Raw genomic sequence first — 16,929 nt, 5'->3', positions numbered from 1 at the left:
GTAAAAGGCGGGTAAGAAAAGGTTCGAATGCCCGCACATACACAATCAAAAGAGGGAGCGGAGGTGTTTCGCTGCAAGAAGGTGTGAATGTCTGAGCATAGTTTGTAAAAAATGGGTAAGAAAAGGTGTGAATGCCCAACTATACATCATCAAAAGCACAGTGGATGTGTTCGGTCACAAGAAGGTTTGAATGTCCGACCATAGTTTGTAAAAGGCGGGTAAGAAAAGGTTCGAATGCCCGCACATACACAATCAAAAGAGGGAGCGGAGGTGTTCCACTGTAAGAAGGTGTGAATGTCCAACCATAGTTGGTAAAAAGTGGGTAAGAAAAGGTTAAAATACCCGACTCTACACAATCAATAGCGGGAGCGGAGTTGTTCGGCTAAAAGAAGGTGTGAAAGTCCGACCATGGTTTGTAAAAAGCGGGTAAGAAAAGGTTCGAATGCCAAAATATACACCATCAAAAGCGGAAGCCGAGGTGTTTCGGCTGCAAGTAGGTGTGAATGTCAGATCATAATTTGCAAAAAGCTGATGAGAAAGGTGTGAATAACCGACAATAATTGCTGAAAAATGTGTTAGAAAAGGTAAGAATGCCGGACCATTCATCATCAAAAGCGGGAGAAGAGGTGTTCGGCTGCAAGAAGCTGTGAATGTCCACCCATAATTCCTGAAAAATGGGTAAAAAAAGGTGCGAATGCCCAACCATACAACATCAAAAGCAGGTGTGAATGTCAGATCATAATTTGCAAAAACCTGATGAGAAATGGTGAGAATGCCCGACTATACACCATCAAATGCGGGAGTGGAGGTGTTCGGCTGTGAGTAGGTGTGAATGTCCGACCATACTTGCTGAAAAATATGACAAAGCAGTTTTCACTTGGTGAAGGAATTAATTTTATATCAAAATCCGAAATTGTGCAGAACTCGTGGAAATAAGTTTATTCTCGGATTCCTAAAGGTTTAGTGTTGTTCTTTGGTATACTTCAAAGTAATACTTTCTATTTTGTTGAAGCCGATTCAGACATGGATAAATATGAAGGACAAAGCAGTTTTAACTTGGTTTGAGTGAAGGAATTCATTTTATATCAAAATCCGAAATTGTGTAGAACTGGTGAAAAGAAGCTTATTCTCGGATTCCTAAAGGTTTAGTGTTGTTCTTTGGTATACTGCAAAGTAATACTTTCTTTTTTGTTTAAACCTATTCAGACATGGATAAATATTAAGGACAAAGCAGTTTTAACTTGGTTTGAGTGAAGGAATTCATTTTATATCAAAATCCGGAATTGTGTAGAACTCGTCAAAAGAAGCTTATTCTTGGATTCCTGAAAAAAATTAGTGTTGTTCTTTCCTATCCTGCAAAGTACTACGTTCTTTTTTGTTTAAAGCTATTTAGACATGGGTAGATATGTAGGACAAAGCAGTTTTAACTTGGTTTGAGTGAAGGAATTCATTTTATATCAAAATCCGAAATTGTGTAGAACTGGTAACAAGAAGCTTATTCTCGGATTCCTAAAGGTTTAGTGTTGTTCTTTGGTATACTGCAAAGTAATACTTTCTTTTTTGTTGAAACCTATTCAGACATGGATAAATATGAAGGACAAAGCAGTTTTAACTTGGTTTGAGTGAAGGAATTAATTTTATATCAAAATCCGAAATTGTGTAGAACTCGTCAATCGACGCTTATTCTCTGATTCCTGAAAAGGTTTAGAGTTGTTCTTTCCTATCCTGCAAAGTACAACGTTCTTTTTTTGTTTAAAGCTATTTAGACATGGATAAATATGAAGGACAAAGCAGTTTTAACTTGGTTTGAGTGAAGGAATTCATTTTATATCAAAATCCGAAATTGTGTAGAACTCGTGAAAATAAGATTATTCTCGGATTCCTAAAGGTTTAGTGTTGTTTTTTCCTATCCTGCAAAGTACAACGTTCTCTTTTGTTTAAAGCTATTATGACATGGATAAATATGAAGGACAAAGCAGTTTTAACTTGGTTTAAGTGAAGGAATTCATTTTATATCAAAATCCAGAGTTGTGCATTATGGCAGCAGAATTGTAGTCTGAATACCTTTTATGCCAAACAGATTTGCCTTGCCAAGGGAAGTTTTATAAATGTTTATTGTTTATGTTTAAAATATATAAACTAGCAGAATAATTAATTAATCCGCCTGGTCCCTCCCACCCCGGAGAGGGCAGCCAGAGACTGGCTGCAATAGGCATCCCCGCAACCTGGGACCCAACACAGGGCAAGAGGGCCTTATGTCCACCAGGCTCAGGGCCTGCAGTCACCATATTCCGGGAGCTACTGTACCCACAGAAGGAACTGCTTTGTCCTTCATATTTATCCATGTCTATATAGCTTTAATCTAAAAAGAACGTTGTACTTTGCAGGATAGGAAAAAACAACACTAAACCTTTTCAGGAATCCGAGAATAAGCGTCGATTGACGAGTTCTACACATTTTCGGATTTTGATATAAAATGAATTCCTTCACTCAAACCAAGTTAAAACTGCTTTGTCCTTGATATTTATCCATGTCTGAATCGGTTTCAACAAAATAGAAAGTATTACTTTGCAGTATACCAAAGAACAACACTAAACCTTTAGGAATCCGAGAATAAAATTATTTCCACGAGTTCTACACAATTTCGGATTTTGATATAAAATGAATTCCTTCACTAGAACCAAGTAAAAACTGCTTTGTCATATTTTTCAGCAAGTATGGTCGGACATTCACACCTACTCACAGCCGAACACCTCCGCTCCCGCATTTGATGGTGTATAGTCGGGCATTCTCACCATTTCTCATCAGGTTTTTGCAAATTATGATCTGACATTCACACCTGCTTTTGATGATGTATGGTTGGGCATTCGCACCTTTTTTTACCCATTTTTCAGGAATTATTCACACCTTCTTGCAGCTGAACACCTCTGCTCCCGCTTTTGATGGTGTATAGTCGGGCTTCCGAGCCTTTTCTTCCCCGGTTTTTACAAATTATGGTTGGACATTCAGACCTTCTTGCAGCCGAAAACCTCCGCTCCCTCTTTTGATCGTACATTGTCGGGCATTCGCACTTTTTCTTAACCGCTTTTTACAAAACATGGTCGGACTTTCACACCTTCTTGTAGCCGAACACATTCCTTCCCGCTATTGATTGTGTACAGTCAGCCATTTTAACCTTTTCTTACCCGCTTTTTACCAACTACGGTCGGACATTCACACCTTCTTATGGCGGAACACCTCCGCTTCCTCTTTTGATGGTGTATGTTCGGGCATTCGAACCTTTTCTTACCCGCTTTTTACAAACTACCCTCGGACATTCAAACCTTCTTGTAGCCGAACACATCCAGTCCTGCTTTTGATGATGTATGGTTGGGCATTCGCACCTTTTTTTTTACCCATTTTTGAGGAATTATGGGTGGACATTCACACCTTCTTGCAGCTAAACACCTCCTACAACCTTCTTGTAGCCGAACACATCCAGTCCTGCTTTTGATGATGTATGGTCGGACTTTCACTCCTTTTAGTAGCCAAACAACTCCGCTCCCGCTATTGATTGTGTACAGTCGGGTATTTTAACCTTTTCTTACACACTTTTTACCAATTATGGTCGGACATTCACACCTTCTTACAGCGGAACACCTCCGCTCCCTGTTTTGAACATTTATGGTCTGGCAATACTACCTTTTCTTACCCGTTTTTGAGTAATTATGGCTGGACATTCACAGCTTCTTGCAGCCGAACACCTCTTCTCCGCTTTTGATGATGTATACACCGGCATTCTTACCTTTTCTAACACATTTTTCAGCAATTATTGTCGGTCATTCACACCTTTCTCATCAGCTTTTTGCAAATTATGATCTGACATTCACACCTACTTGCAGCCGAACACCTCGGCTTCCGCTTTTGATGGTGTATATTTTGGCATTCGAACCTTTTCTTACCCACTTTTTTGAAACTATGCTCGGACATTCACACCTTCTTGCAGCGAAACACCTCCGCTCCCTCTTTTGATTGTGTATGTTCGGGCATTCAAACCTTTTCTTACCCGCCTTTTACAAACTATGGTCGGACATTCAAACCTTCTTGTGGCCGAACACATCCACTTCTGCTTTTGATGATGTATAGTAGGGCATTCACACCTTTTCTTACCCATTTTTCAGTAATTATTGGTGGACATTCAGACCTTCTTGCAGCTGAACACCTCTGCTCCCGCTTTTGATGGTGTATAGTTTGGCTTTCGAGGCTTTTCTTCAACGGTGTTTACAAATTATGGTTGGAAATTCAGACCTTGCAGCCGAACACCTCCGCTCCCTCTTTTGATCATACATTGTTGGGCATTCGCACCTTGTCTTACCCGCGTTTTACAAACCATGGTCGGACTTTCACACCTTCTTGTAGCCGAACAACTCCGCTCCCACTATTGATTGTGTACAGTCGGGTATTTTAACCTTTTCTTACCCGCTTTTTACCAATTATGGTCGGACATTCACACCGTCTTACAGCGGAACACCTCCGCTCCCTCTTTTGATGGTGTATGTTCGGGCATTCGAACTTTTTCTTACCCACTTTTTACAAACTATGGTCGGACATTCAAACCTTCTTGTAGCAGAACACATCCATTTCTTCTTTTGATGATGTATGGTTGGGCATTCGCACCTTTTCTCACCCATTTTTCAGGAATTATGGGTGGACATTCACACCTACTTGCAGTCGAACAGCTCTGCTCCCACTTTTGATTATGTTTGGTTGGATATTCGAAACTTTTCTTAACTGCTTTTTAAAAACTTTGGTCGGACGTTCACACCTTCTTGCAGCCGAACACCTCCGCTTCCGCTTTTGATGGTATATATTCGGGCATTCGAACCTTTTCTTACCCGCTTTTTACCAACTATGGTCGGATATTCGCACCATCTTACAGCGGAACACCTCCGCTCCCTCTTTTGATGGTGTATGTTCGGGCATTCGCACCTTTTCTTACCCGCTTTTTACAAACTATGGTCGGACATTCAAACCTTCTTGTAGCCGAAAACCTCCACTCCCTCTTTTGATCATACATTGTCGGGCATTCGCACCTTTTCTTACCCGCTTTCTACAAACTATGCTCGGACATTCAAACCTTCTTGTAGCCAAACACATCCACTCCTGCTTTTGTTGATGTATGGTTGGGCATTCGAACCTACTTGTTGCCCGCTTTTCATTAATTATGGGTGGACATTCACACCTTGTCGCAGCCAAACACCTCCGCTCCCTGTTTTGATCATGTATGGTTGGACATTCGCACCTTTTCTCACCCGCTTTTTGCAAACTATGGTCGGCCATTCACAGCTTCCTCTCCACCATACTTGTATGATGGGATATTCACACCCACTTGCATCCGAAGACCTCCGCCCCCACTTTTGTTGATATTTAGTCGGTCATTCACACCTTACCCGTTTTCTTGCAGCCAAACACCTCTGATCTCGCTTTTGATGATGTAAGATTGGGCATTAAGACCTTGCTTTTCCTGCTTTTCACCAACTATAGACGGACATTCACACCTTCTTGCAGCCGAACACTTCCGCTCCACCTTTTAGGTTTCTATCACACCTTTTTTTTCACCGCATTTTATAGATTATGGTTGGAAATTCTCAACCACTCATCCGAAGACCTCTCCTCCCGCTTTTGTTAATATATTTGAACTTTAGTCAGACATTCACACCTACTTGCAGCCGAACACCACCTCTCTAGCTTTTGATGATGTATGGTCCGGCATTCTTACCGTTTCTAACACATTTTTCAGCAATTATGGTAGGACATTCACACCTTCTTGCAGCTGAACACCTCCTCTCCCACTTATGATCATGTGCGGAGTGATTTTCGAAAATTTTCTTTCATGTTTTCTAGCAATTAATGATGGACATTTAGACCTTCTTGCAGCTGAACACCTCCGCTCCCGCTTTTGATCATACATTGTCAGGCATTCGCACCTTGTCTTACCCGCTTTTTACAAACTTTAGTCAAACATTCACACCTTTTTGCAGCCGAACAGTTTTTTTCAGCCGAATTTGGGCATTCGAACATTTTCATACACACTTTTTACCAACTATGGTCGGATATTCACACCGTCTTACAGTGGAACACCTCCGCTCCCTCTTTTGATGGTGTATGTTCGGGCATTCGAACCTTTTCTTACCCGCTTTTTACAAACTATGCTCGGACATTCAAACCTTCTTGTAGCCGAACACATCCACTCCTGCTTTTGATGATGTATGGTTGGGCATTCGAACCTACTTGTTGCCCGCTTTTCATTAATTATGGGTGGACATTAACACCTTGTCGCAGCCAAACACCTCCGCTCCCTGTTTTGATCATGTATGGTTGGACATTCGCACCTTTTCTCACCCGCTTTTTGCAAACTATGGTCGGCCATTCACAGCTTCCTCTCCACCATACTTGTATGGTGGGATATTCACACCCACTTGCATCCGAAGACCTCCGCCCCCACTTTTGTTGATATTTAGTCGGTCATTCGCACCTTACCCGCTTTTGGCAAACTATGGCCTTCTTGCAGCCAAAAACCTCTGATCTCGCTTTTGATGATGTAAGGTTGGGCATTCAGACCTTGCTTCACCTGCTTTTCACCAAATATAGTCGGACATTCACACCTTCTTGCAGCCGAACACTTCCGATCCACCTTTTAGTTTTCTATGGGGAATTCACACCTTTTTTTTCACCGCATTTTATAAAAACACCACAGGAACACCGTATTGAGGCTTTGTTCTGACCGCTCATTCGGTGTCGCGTTTCTTTCAAGCAATTCTCCTGGTTAGCCCGCACTCGGCTCGCTCCCAGAGCCGTGTTAAAGTCTACTTCGCATTCCGCACCTCTGCCCACCCGCTGCATTGAGCACTCTTCAGCCCTTTTAAATGGTATAACTTTACACTACCGCACGCTCCAGCGAGCACCATTCAAGCAACAACTTTGCACTCCAGCTTCGAACATCGGCACAGTCGCAACAAGTAAGGCGACTCTACTCAGAGAAGTCACTCTGCACAGTAACAAGATTTCTTTTGCACAGACAGAAAGGGCTTCATCCGCAAAGGTAAAGCCTGCCAAAAATAGAAACAACTCATTAGTGCTGCTCAACGTTGTACTTTGCAGTAAAAGAAAGAGCAAATCTAAAGATTCAGGAATCCGAGAATAAGCTTACTTCCATGAGTTCTTCACGATTTCGGATTTTGCTATAAAATTAATTCCTTCACTCAAACTAAATTAAAACTGCTAAACCGCTAATCTGTTACATGCAAGGCAGATGTCAAATTCACCGAAATAGGATCTAAGGGTATTTGGCCAATCGAGCTGTAGCAGCTTCGGTAAAGGAGCATAAGTTGAAGAGTTTGTGAATAAAGGTGTGCGCACACATAGTGAGTTGTAGGAAAATAGGCAGGGAGCAATGCCGGCTGGGGTATAGGTTCTTGTATGTTGTCTGACTGTTTGATTTGAATGTGTTGTGTAAGTGTCCTGTTGAATGTTACATGTTTGGGCTTTGACACGCTTCACTGTGGTTGTTAACTGTGTGGTGTGTCCTGAAATGTTATATGTTTGGGCTGTGTGACATGCTTAATGCTTTTCAGTAGCAACCCACTTATTCATATATAGCAACTGACAACATAAGAAGTCCGGACATACTTTGATAGTAGTTGTAGAAGTATCCTTATTGATAATAGATAAACTAATTCATAGTGATAGAACAGTAGATGAACAGGTGCCTGCACATGTCTCATGAAAATAAAATGGGTGTATGATTGCTGACGGCAGAGCAATACTGCCAAACTTATGAGTTCTTGTGGCAAACTTGATTCAGTGTCTTGACGTGTATACGCTGTTTCGCTGACTTGTCACAATAAACAAAGTGTGTTTGATAAGATCCGACCATTTTATTACGGGAGGATCAGTATGTATGGATTCTGATGTGACTGATAAACCCATTCGTATCTTAAGCATAATCTAATACGTGAGACAACGCCCTGGCACACAATCAAAAAAAAAAAAAGAGAGAGCGGTTTTGTGTCCCCACAGTCCATAATGTAGAAAAGAGAGAAAAAAGCCTTTCTGATTTGGTGTGTGTGCTCACAGTGCAGAGTGTAGAGAAAAGAGAGAAAATAAAGCCGTTTTGGTGTCACGGGTGTTGTGACTTACACACACACATTTCTGAATTGAGAAAGGAAATTATTTTAGAGGAAGCACTAGAGTTTAGATCCCACATTTGTTGATAGGCATTCATTTAATTTTTCTTTTAATCAGTTTTAAAGTGAATACTAACTGAGAAATGAAAAAGGTGAAGAGTTTAGAAGCTTGGTTCAAGAGCAAAACTTGGTTTATGATCAGCTGAGTCTCTAAACAGAACAGCAAAGGGCTTCATCGAACATTTAAAAAAGATTCAGATTGTTAGAATATCCAGAATTTATAGGAATGGTGGTGATTACTCTTATTTTCTAGAATGGAAATAACTGCACCATGTCTGTTTTATGAATTTAAGGGGCTAAAAAGTTTTGTTCTCGTTTTTCTATGATTAACCGAATGTATGTGAGAGTCCAAAGAGACAGAAGGGTTACGGCCGAGCGCTGGACCTTCCAAAAAAGATGAGACAGGCTGGACCCGTGCCATACTAGTTAAGACCTGCCTGTGGATAACAGGTTCTTTAAACTCTCACACACACAAACTCACACACGTTCGCACGCATACACCCATACACACACACATTCTTGAACTTGCTGCAAGATTAAACCTTTGCATTAACTGACTCCAGTAACTCTGAGTCTCATTGAGAGACTTTTCTCAACAATTGGGTCCTCAAACCAGATCTCAACGTTTTTCCCGCTGTCCAGGGTCGGAGCTGAAACCGTGCACGGGGGAGTCCAGTACTCCTAATGAAAGACCCCCTGCTGAATTGCGGTAATTAGGGGCCAGTGTCCACTGAAAGGGGGAAAAAGGGACGAGATCGTACTTTTGAATCAATGGCCAGAAGCCATTGGCAGTGCAGGCATCAACAATAATGGTGTTATTTCACCCATTAACACTTAAGGTACCTCATGCAGTGGCTGTGATATGGTTACTTAACAAAATATCTTTACCAGACATCTCTCCTACATAACAGTTCTTCTTTCACAGCCACACCTTGTTGTCGAGAGATGTGCTACACTTAATCCATCCACACTGCTACCTACCCCACAGATGGAAAGCCTCATGATTGCATGTCAGAAATAACCATCAGTGATTTACCCAGGCCAGACTTAACTGATATACGTTATGAAAATGCAGAAATAACTATATTTATTCAACAGATCAAGGAAAAAAATCCCTGATGGCACAAATGCTACAGGATTTGCAGTAGTAACAGAAACTGAAGTTTTCTTAAAACAACCACTACCAAAAAATTACTCTGTTCAAGCAGTCGAATTGGTAGCTTTAACTGAAGCTTGTAAATTAAATAACAAAAAGGTTGTTAACGTTTACACTGACAGTCAGTATGCCTTCTCAACTGTACATGTGTTAACACAGCATTGGAAAAACAGGTATGATGACATCCACAGCTAAATGTATAAACTACAAATATTTTAGCATTATTAGATGTTATTCAATTGCCATCTACAATAGACTCGCATGAATGACTGGAAGGAAAACCATACTGCCAAAGAATTTGTTTAAATATGCTGCAGTATTGAGCCACGGACCATGTCATGTCTCAACAGGAGGGATGGAAGCAATAATGAACCAGGTTTTTACAGCATATGGTTTTACTAATTATTAAAAAAAAAATTTTAGAATAAATAAATGAATAAAGTTTTGTCTAGCAGGTCAAATATGTGCAAAATACATTCCACAGGGCAATCTAAGACCAAAACGAAGATAATTCCCTAAGCCAGTGTATCTTTTTCAACATATTTGTTTGGATTTCATTATTTCATTATTTTGTAGATTTCATTGAACTAAATTAATGTTAAGGGAAACGATTCTGCTCAGTGACAACAGAGGTTTTTACCAAATGGTCTGAAATATTTCCATGTGCACAAGCAGATGCACTCTCAGTAGCAAAATCACGTGTAAAATAACTCATTTCTAGATTTGAAATTCCTGAAAAGATCTTCAGTGATAATTTGACACACTTTGTAAACAATGTCATCTCACTGATGGCAAAGAACTTAAAATAGACCTTAGAAACCACTGTGATATAGAAGGTTTCGCTAACACATTGGAATTGTTTTACTATTTACATATGCATGTGCAGTGAAGAATTGCTTGCTGCTGATAAATGCAAAGAAGAACAGCTTACACATAAATGCTCACATATAGGCTGCTGAATGCAATGAAGACCTGCTTATCCAGTAAAGTTCAATGTCAATGTGTAATATTCAATTAGGATTTGCAAAACAGTGAAGTTAAACAATGAATGGGTCCATAGTCGGTATGAGAAGACTACAGGAATATTTACCTGGGTGTACGTTCAAACAGAGATGAGAAAATTGCGATAAATTATTGTTTGTTTGTTTGTTAGTATGTATATGACTGTTATGTGTATAAACTGTGTTGAGTTGTAGTTACTCAGTAGTGTCTCAGTGAAACAACCGACGGGGGAAGCCTTGCGGTAACAACAAAAGCAGTGTTTTACTGATCAGTCAAGTTGCTCCAGTGTACTCCATACAAACTGGTTGGCTACTGAAGGGATAGAAAATGGGGAATACTTGTTTTAAAGCAAACAAGGAATTAGATGGGAAAAATACATGTTTTAACGGGACCCAGACAATATTAAATACTCAGACAGATGGGAGAAGAAGTGTAGTTTTGTAGGAAATCACAAAATTATTACATAAAATTAGTGAAATCAATTGAAGAATGCCTTTCTGAAGAGCTGTTTACCACAGATGAGCAGCTTTGCGACCAAGCACATTGTAGATCGCTTTACTGCCAAAATGATCTAGTTTAATGGATTGGTTTAGACATGCATAACAGCATTTTAAGAACAAAGAGAGAAACAAAAAGGGACAACGCTTCATGGTGGAAGGTGATGTATAAATAACTGTGTATATGATGAAGGAGAGACCATTTGAGCAGCACAGCCATTTCGCAGCACAGGGACAGCAGTCCAAGTTAAAGGATCTCTCACGTGGTATCACCTGTCACACTGTGTCAAGGCATCAAAAGAAGAAAAAATCACCAAACTCAAGGACAAAGAGACGAAGACTCCGGTGAACGAAGAGAGAGGACTTACAAACCAGAAATACAAAAGGATGCTCGATATCAAGATCCAGAAGAAGAGGCTAACAATGCCACGGACACTTACGATGCTGGGAATGATGCCAGCAATGAACAGAGAAGAAGATTCAGTGTCATCAATCTGCAACACGTGCCTCTAATGAGGGGGTGAATATAGAATCCTCAACGATTACAACGTCTCTGGGAACTGTGACAACAACAAGGTTTAAACCATTTTGATATATATTGTAACCTATTGGCTAAGGAATAGTGCTGAAAATGAGGTAAATCTAATCCACCACTGTCCTTGGTCTTCTGTAGGGTTTTTAAACTAATGTTTGTTTTTCCACAGAAATTTGGAGATGCATGAATCTAGTGACTTAAACCAAGTAGCAGATGGTTTTATGGGGATCATTGAGAACAAATAGTTAACTTTTGGTAGTATCATCATTTTAATGGTTGTAACTCTCCCCATAAGTGATATAGGTAAGGACTTCCAACGAGAGAGATCGTCCTCTACTCTCTTTAATAATTGCACATAATTTAGCTTAGAGTGTCCGGTGGTTGTTTTTTTTAGGGTGTTGGGGCGTGCGGTGGGGGGGAGTGGGTCTGTGTGGGGGTGTGCTTTTCCCCTGTTGGGGGGGGGCCTGGGTGATGGTGGATCTCAGGCCCGGGCTGCTGCGACTGGTGTGACCGGGTGATTTGTTTGTTTGTTTGTTTGATTTTTGCTGTTGTTTGTTTGTTTTTGTAGAGGTCCTCCGGGGTGGGGTTGGGTTGAGTGGGGTGGGGCGGGATGGGTTCCTTCTGGGGGTACAGTAGCTCCCGGAATATGGTGACTGCAGGCCCCGAGCCTGGTGGTCATCAGGCCCTCCTGCCCTGTGTTGGGTCCCAGGTAGCGGGGATGCCTATTGCAGCCAGTCTCTGGCTGCCCTCTCCGGGGTGGGAGGGGCCAGGAGGATGAATTAATTATTCTGCTGGTTTATATATTGTAAACATAAACAATAAACATTTATAAAACTTCCCTTGGCAAAGCAAATCTGTTTGGCATAAAAGGTATTCATACTATAATTCTGCTGCCATAATGCTGAACAGGACAAGGGAAAAAAAACTAATAACTAAAAGAAAATAACTGACTCTGTGCGTTACTAAATATCCTCACCAATAAAAAAGAACAACACTAAACCTTTTCAGGAATCCGAGAATAAGCTTCTTTTCACGAGTTCTACACAATTTCGGATTTTGATATAAAATGAATTCCTTCACTCAAACCAAGTTAAAATTGCTTTGTCCTTTTTATTTATCCACGTCTAAATAGCTTTAAACAAAAAAGAACGTAGTACTTTGCAGGATAGGAAAGAACAACACTAAACCTTTTCAGGAATCCGAGAATAAGCTTCTTTTGACGAGTTCTACACAATTTCGGATTTTGATATAAAATGAATTCCTTCACTCAAACCAAGTTAAAACTGCTTTGTCCTTCATATTTATCCATGTCTAAATAGCTTTAAACAAAAAAGAACGTTGTACTTTGCAGGATAGGAAAGAACAACACTAAACCTTTTCAGGAATCCGAGAATAAGCTTCTTTTGACGAGTTCTACACAATTTCGGAATTTGATATAAAATGAATTCCTTCACTCAAACCAAGTTAAAACTGCGTTGTCCTTCATATATATTTCGGAATAGGTTTCAACAAAAAAGAAAGTATTACTTTGCAGTATACAAAAGAACAACACTAAACCTTTAGGAGAGAATAAGCTTCTTTTCACGAGTTCTACACAATTTTAGATTTTGATATAAAATGAATTCTTTCACTCAATCCAAGTTAAAACTGATCTGTCCTTCGTGTTTTTGCATGTCTAAATAGGGTTCAGGCATAAAATCCTTCATATTACCCTGTATGAGAAAGAAGCATACTTGTGATGGAGCAATACACTCCTTTTGGGTAACCTAAACTGATGGTTGGGGAGGAAAGTTAGAAGAACAATCAATTATACCCAAAAACAGATGACGTGATGAGCGGGCAATATAACTCTGTGTTTTTGCTTCAGTGATAAGAGCAACTCTGTATTCTGTATTGTGTTGTTCTCTCTTTCAAGATATTATTATTAAAGCCTCTTATCTCCTCAGAAGAAAATAACTGACTCTGTGCGTTACTACTACTGTGCGTGAAGTACTCCGAAGAAGTGTGAGTACAGATTAAGGTCCTCATTGGAGACGTCCTTTGAGTGAAGGAATATATTTCCCCATTCCAAGTCTGAGAATGGGAAACAGTAGGTCTCAGACTTTTGACCCTACCGGGGGACTTAAGCATGATGAAATGAAAAAGACATATGGTCCAGAGGTTTTCCACCTGAAGGTTCTTTTAGTATGTTAGAAATAAGAAAATTAGAAGAAAAGTTTTGCAAATATGAGAAAGAGATGAAGCAAAAAAAAGAAAATTAAGTTTAAATAAGAAGTAAGAAAGGTATAGAATTTTGGAAAAAATAAAGTGTATTAAGAGAAAGAAAGGAAAATGTTAAACAAATGCCATGACGGAATGATGATAATAATTTAGTATTAGCTGTGCCGGATCCAGACCTGGACTCCTGCCCTCCACGACGCCTGCAACAACAACAGCCAGCCCTGCCACAAGCCTCTGGCTCTCGGGAAGAAGGGACTTCTTCCATCCTCCCTCGGAAAGAAATTCCATCATTCTCACAACATCAGTTACATAGGTCTGATGATGAGGAAAAGGAAGACGTTTGGTTCTCCAGCGTACCTGCCCAAGAACTTTTAACGCAAGTGACAAAAATCCTTTACCCACAATCTGGACTTCAGAGATCTAAACGTGAGAAAAAACAAAACCAGATTCAAACCATGCCTATGGTTAAAGTTGCAGTTCCCACTGGACCATTACTGGTTTATCGACCCTGGACTGAGACTGACATCATGGAAGCATAACAATGCTTACCAGATCCAGAGATTTCTGGACCCCATTTTGCTGACGAGTTGCGAGATTTCTGCGCACAATTCTGCCCGACCGGGGTTGAATTGCGTCGCATATTGGCAAAAAAGTTCAAACTGACCGACCTCTGCAAAATAGAGGCCAGTATGCTACAACTGGATTTGCGACCTACCAACAGTGAACGAGGACATAATGATAACGCTCAATATGAAGCAGCCATCCAAAGACTGTGTCAAGCCATCACCACTCAATTTCCAACCAAAATCAATATGTCCCACATTTACACCTGCAAACAGAAACCCAGTGAAGGGACTGATGATTTTGTACACCGCATCCTTGAGGAAGTCAGCAAGCACAGCGGTCATCAGAGACCAACGGATTTGCGTAATGAATCAGGACCATGGGAGAGTATTGCATGCAATGCAATAATTAAAGGCCTCATGCCAGATGTCGCCACTGAAGTAAAGAACATTTACGTGGGATGGTGTGAGGGTCCTCGTTTGGCTGACGTTCGCCGATATGCTCGCCATGCTCAGAACCAAGTTGAGACGCGTAAGATATAGGACAAGTGTGAAAAGGAGCTGCATTTGGCAGCCATGACCATGTATTACGCAGTTGGTGTAAACAGAGGACGAAGTCGAAGACGTGGACGTGTGGGAGAGGAGGTCGAAATGGGCCACGCCAGAGCTATGATCCGAATATTTGTTTTTACTGTGGCCAGACTGGACACTGGCAAAAGCGTTAGCAAAAGCGTCGCAAATCCAGTTGTAGCATACTGGTTGGAGATGCATGAATCTAGTGACTTAAACCAAGTAGCAGATGGTTTTATGGGGATCATTGAGAACAAATAGTTAACTTTTGGTAGTATCATCATTTTAATGGTTGTAACTCTCCCCATAAGTGATATAGGTAAGGACTTCCAACGGGAGAGATCGTCCTCTACTGTCTTTAATAATTGCACATTGTGACGGCCTGTTGCCACTGCGTGTTCTTTCAGAGAGACTCAGAGACAGCGGACGGTTCAACGTATCGTTTATTTAACCCTTTTTAACGAATGTGGAGTCGTTTGCAGGCCTTCCCTCCCTGTTCGTGCTGCCGACTCCACTTCAATCCTCCTTCCAGCTCCAGCACGCTACTGAGTTTTTAAAAGAGGAGAGTGATTAGACAAGTGACTGCCGGTGTACTAATCACTCACCTAGTCCTGCTCCCCAGAGCTCTCTCCACAGCTCTCTCCTGCAGCTGATGCACCACGCCCCCTCCACATACCTCCACCGCCTGACCTTGGCCTCCATGGAGTCGAACACGGGAACCGACGGAGCCTCCTGTGAAGGTACCGTCGGTTCCCCCTCCCCATCTGCAGTGTCGGACAACCTCGCGTCAACGCTGAGGACAGCACACATATCCCATGACCCTGACGGTCGTGAGCGCACGCCCACACACTGCCCCACTAATCTATCTAACCCGGGACAATGGGTTCCCAAAATCAGGGGGTGCGCCAGGCAGGAGCTAACCGCGGCCTTCACACTATGCTTTTTCCCCTTATAGCGAATTTCAACCGGGACCATCTGTGAATATCCCCATGCACACACCTAATATCCACTCATTCTGCCTCTATCAAAGCCCCAGGTCGAATCAGATTCTGGTGAACTATATTGTGTGCAGCCCGAGTCCACCATTGCCTGATGTGTACCCCCCTGAATCCTTACCGGAACGCTGTACGTCCCTCCTGGGCGCTGGAGGGCCAACAACCCGAATCACCTGTCCGACCTCCATGAGCGGGCACTCGCGGCGTAAATGACCGGGCTGCCCGCACCTCCAACACTCCTGCCCCGCCACCTGAGGGACCCTCTGTGGGTCGGGAGCAGGATTTGTAGCGGCTGGAACCTGGGGTGGAAAGAGAGGGCAGGAAAGGTTAATGCGGGGAAGAGGAGACGGTCGTGCTGTTGCCAGCTGAGAGCCAGCTGTTGACAGCCTCCTCCGGGGAGCTGGTGTTGGCCGGCCCAACGATGCTGGCCGAGCCTCCGGTGTCCGGCCCTGGAAAAAAACAGCCAGATGGTCCTATGCAAGGGTGATCGCGGCCTCCAGGTCAGGTCGGTGGCAGCGTATCCACTCCGCCGTACCACTTGGAACCCCCTCCACGAACTGTTCCAGGACGATTTGTCCCAGCATCCTCCACTCTCCATTCGAGTCCCCTGGCAGCAGCCACCGTGTCGCTGCGTCGGTCAACTGCTGCGCATAGGTGAACGGACGGTCCGTGGGGCCCAGTTTGGTCCTCCTGCCACTGCGGGTTCTTTCAGAGAGACTCAGAGACAGCGGATGGTTCAACGTATCGTTTATTTAACCCTTTTTCACGAATGTGGAGTCGTTCGCAGGCCTTCCCTCCCTGTTTGTTCTGCCGACTCCACTTCAATCCTTCTTCCAGCTCCAGCAAGCTACTGAGTTTTTAAAAGAGGAGAGTGATTAGACAAGTGACTGCCGGTGTACTAATCACTCACCTAGTCCTGCTCCCCAGAGCTCTCTCCACAGCTCACTCCTGCAGCTGATGCACCACGCCCCCTCCACATACCTCCACCGCCTGACCTTTGAATGTTTGAATGCCCGAACATACACTATCAAAAGAGGGAGGGGAGGTTTTCCGCTGTAAGAAGGTGTGAATGTCCGACCATAGTTGGTAAAAAGCGGGTAAGAAAAGGTTAAAATACCCGACTGTACACAATCAATAGCGGGAGCGGAGTTGTTTGGCTACTAAAA

This window comes from Leuresthes tenuis, unplaced genomic scaffold, assembly GCF_036924035.1.
Source record: "Leuresthes tenuis unplaced genomic scaffold, fLeuTen1.0.hap1 SCAF_18, whole genome shotgun sequence".
NCBI lineage: Eukaryota > Metazoa > Chordata > Actinopteri > Atheriniformes > Atherinopsidae > Leuresthes > Leuresthes tenuis.
This window is presented reverse-complemented; position numbering follows the sequence as displayed.